The sequence below is a fragment of the Salvelinus namaycush genome, unplaced genomic scaffold (assembly GCF_016432855.1).
Source record: "Salvelinus namaycush isolate Seneca unplaced genomic scaffold, SaNama_1.0 Scaffold57, whole genome shotgun sequence".
NCBI lineage: Eukaryota > Metazoa > Chordata > Actinopteri > Salmoniformes > Salmonidae > Salvelinus > Salvelinus namaycush.
The window spans coordinates 128,769-132,927 of NW_024061275.1; the positions used below are offsets into that span (position 1 = coordinate 128,769).

Here is a 4,159-nt window from a genome sequence, read left to right on the forward strand (position 1 = left end):
TAAGAAATCGGAAATATTGGCTGGATTCACAAGATGCTTGTCTTTCATTTGCTGTACACTATGTATTTTTCAGAAATGTTTTATGATGAGTATTTAGGTATTTGACGTTGGTGTCTGTAATTATTCTGGCTGCTTTCGGTGCAATTTCTGATTGTAGCTGCAATGTAAACTATGATTTATACCTGAAATATGCAAATTTTTTGAACAAAACATAGATTTATTGAATAACATGTTATAAGACTGTCATCTGATGAAGTTGTTTGTTGGTTAGTTTGGTTGGTTCTTGGTTAGTTAGGTTGGCTTTGTGCATGCTACCTGTGCTGTGAAAAATGTTAGTGCTTTTTTGTATTTGGTGGTGAGCTAACATAAATATACGTGCTGTTTTCGCTGTAAAACATTTTAAAAATCGGACATGTTGGCTGGATTCACAAGATGTGTACCTTTCATTTGCTGTATTGGACTTGTTAATGTGTGAAAGTTAAATATTTCTAAAAAATACATTTTGAATTTTGCGCCCTGCACTTGAAGTGGCTGTTGTCATATTGTGCCCGGTGTTAATAGCCTGTTTTGTTTTTGCACAGACATCACACCCTTACCTAAACAGCACCCTCACCTGAGAAGTAGAAATCAAAGGGAGAGAAACTATGAATTGAATAACTGCAGTTGACATAGCTAAGTAAATGGAAGAATACTCCTATTGCAATGTGAATGGCTCTTAAAAGAGCCTTTGGTTGTGCATAGTGTAGTCTATGGTGTTGCCAGGGAACAGCACCCTCTTTGAAGAAGTAGGAGGTGAAGATCTCCTGCACACAGATTGCCTCTCTTGCTGCGTTGTTGGACCCCATCCTTGAAACATCCTGCAGAGCAGCAGACTTCTCCTCTGGGACACGGCGGCAAGCTGCAGATCCCCTCCTGGTCCTCGTGTCCATCCTCATGAAGTTACGCAGGACACAGGTAGCCTTCACACACCTGAATTCCTCCAGAAGGCAGTCCCAGAGGACCCTGGTCACCCAACCTTGCAGTGCCCTACACGGTAACTGTAGGCAATCGCTTTGAAGGAATCTCCAGTTACAGGGTACGCTTTATCTGTCATCTTCAGAAAAGTTTGATTATTTTAAGCACAAAGTCATACACAGTGTTTTGTTCATGAATAATGTTGTATATTTAGAGGTTACTTATAAGTGGATGGTATTGTTAAGATACACTTGTAATTGTACTTTTTAGGATGATATCAACATTCTGAATTCAACATGTGGTTAAAAGCTAGCTAAGGTATTAGCAGGCTATTGTATGTGTGAACGATGGCTAGCTCCTCGAATGATCCTACTCCGCTAGCCAGCACCTCTCCTAAACAGGTGCTCACCGGACGTGCTACCTGTCCCAGACCTGCTGTTTTCAACTCTCTAGAGACAGCAGGAGCGGTAGAGATACTCTCAATGATCGGCTATGAAAAGCCAACTGACATTTACTTCTGAGGTGCTGACCTGTTGCACCCTCGACAACCACTGTGATTATTATTATTTGACCATGCTGGTAATTTTTGAACATTTGAACATCTTGGCCATGTTCTGTTATAATCTCCACCCGGCACAGCCAGAAGAGGACTGGCCACCCCTCACAGCCTGGTTCCTCTCTAGGTTTCTTCCTAGGTTTTGGCCTTTCCAGGGAGTTTTTCCTAGCCACCGTGCTTCTACACCTGCATTGCTTGCTGTTTGGGGTTTTAGGCTGGGTTTCTGTACAGTACTTTGAGATATCAGCTGATGTAAGAAGGGCTATATAAATAAATTTGATTCTAATCCGCTAGCCAGCACCTCTCCTAAACAGGTGTTCTACTCCGCTAGCCAGCACCTCTCCTAAACAGGTGTTCTACTCCGCTAGCCAGCACCTCTCCTAAACAGGTGTTCTACTCCGCTAGCCAGCACCTCTCCTAAACAGGTGTTCTACTCCGCTAGCCAGCACCTCTCCTAAATAGGTGTTCTACTCCGCTAGCCAGCACCTCTCGTAAACAGGTGTTCTACTCCGCTAGCCAGCACCTCTCCTAAACAGGTGTTCTACTCCGCTAGCCAGCACCTCTCCTAAACAGGTGTTCTACTCCACTAGCCAGCACTTCTCCTAAACAGGTGTTCTACTCCGCTAGCCAGCACCTCTCCTAAACAGGTGTTCTACTCCGCTAGCCAGCACCTCTCCTAAACAGGTGTTCTACTCCGCTAGCCAGCACCTCTCCTAAACAGGTGTTCTACTCCGCTAGCCAGCACCTCTCCTAAACAGGTGTTCTACTCCGCTAGCCAGCACCTCTCCTAAATAGGTGTTCTACTCCGCTAGCCAGCACCTCTCGTAAACAGGTGTTCTACTCCGCTAGCCAGCACCTCTCCTAAACAGGTGTTCTACTCCGCTAGCCAGCACCTCTCCTAAACAGGTGTTCTACTCCACTAGCCAGCACTTCTCCTAAACAGGTGTTCTACTCCGCTAGCCAGCACCTCTCCTAAACAGGTGTTCTACTCCGCTAGCCAGCACCTCTCCTAAACAGGTGTTCTACTCCGCTAGCCAGCACCTCTCCTAAACAGGTGTTCTACTCCGCTAGCCAGCACCTCTCCTAAACAGGTGTTCTACTCCGCTAGCCAGCACCTCTCCTAAACAGGTGTTCTACTCCGCTAGCCAGCACCTCTCCTAAACAGGTGTTCTACTCCGAATGGCCAGCACCTCTCCTAAACAGGTGTTCTACTCCGCTAGCCAGCACCTCTCCTAAACAGGTGTTCTACTCCGCTAGCCAGCACCTCTCCTAAACAGGTGTTCTACTCCGCTAGCCAGCACCTCTCCTAAACAGGCGTTTCTTTCGCCTCTAGACTGGATGCATTGATCCATTGTTAACGTTCTGTTAAGACTGTACTTACTGGTGTTAATCAGATCTTCAGTCTCCTCTTCTTCCTCCTCCTTCAATCCAAAAACTGGAACAAACAAAAACGTCAGCCATTCCTACAGAACAACATTAAAGTGTTAAACCCCTTTACTGCATATTGGTTCAACGACTGCAGAGACGGTACTTACTGGTTAAACAGATCTCCAACTCCTTCAATCCAAAAACTGCAACATCCTCCTCCTCTTTCACTCCGAACGTATCTTCTCTTTTTTCGCAACAACGTTCAACCAAAGAGCTTCTTTCTCTGTCCAGCAGACCTCTTCTTCAGCAGGAGGAGAGTAGCTTAGTGAGCTCATGGTCGGGGATGTTAGCTAGCTAATTAGCATTAGCTTAGGGCTAGTCTAAATTAGATGACTAACAACGTAAATATTACATTAAATGGGGTAACTAGTAGATACGACAGAAGTGTGTTCAAAACACAGTGGCAAATAGACACTGAAACGGTCTGAAGGGCTTCAATGTTTCTGCGATGTTGTCTAGCACGCTAACAAGGTGTTTTACTAACTGTTGTTCTCGAAGAAGCGTCCCGTCCACTAGATTATACGTCACACTGGCAGCATCGACTGGGCTGCGTTCAGTACATACAAACGTAATACAACGTTCAATCGAACAAAAACGGTACTGTACTGAACGACCAGTTGGAACAAGGAGGAAGGGTTGGGTTGTGTGTTAAAAATGCACAGCTCCTTTTAAATACATCATCATTAATTAAAGTCACACCCTGGCACACCCAATGAACGGAGCAAACGTATCTCAAATCTGTTCAAGAACGTACAATAACGTTTTGGCAAACCGTGTCGTTCAGCACAAACCGTTCCACAACGTAGCAAACGGTCGGGCGACCTGAATGCATCGCTGAAAGACGCCAACAGAGACAAATATTAATGTGGCCTCTTTTTGTTGGCACTAACTCTGCCATGGTTCGTTGGACAAAGCCTATGGTGAAATGAATCAGGGTTTTTTGTAGAGTTTTTGGATAAACACGGAAAATAAGGTCTGTGGTAAACACAGGTTTAGGAGATCGGATACGTTGTGTTCTATAAGACTATATAACGTCACTTTTTGTGAACTCTGAAGCATTTATGTAATGAAAACAAGCACATCAATCAAATCAAATGGTCTTTGTCATGTACACATATTTAGCGGATGTTATCGCAGGTGCAGCGAAATGCTTACGTTCATAGATCCAACAGTCAGTGCAGTAAAACGTAACAAAACAAAACACACAAAAACAAAATAAAT

The 4,159-nt window shown here is 44.4% G+C and overlaps 1 long non-coding RNA gene across 2 annotated transcripts; it reads right to left on the reverse strand.

Moving 5' to 3' along the window:
* Positions 1-971: 971 nt before the first annotated feature.
* Positions 972-3,455, reverse strand: LOC120041880. Of its 2 annotated transcripts, none has more exons than XR_005475976.1 (3): positions 3,046-3,455; positions 2,892-2,945; positions 972-1,093 (listed from the first exon to the last, which is right to left on the reverse strand). It is a non-coding gene; the product is annotated as an uncharacterized LOC120041880 (long non-coding RNA). The 2 variants fall into 2 exon arrangements; XR_005475975.1 differs by having other exon boundaries at positions 2,892-2,973.
* Between the last annotated feature and the right edge of the window lie 704 nt (positions 3,456-4,159).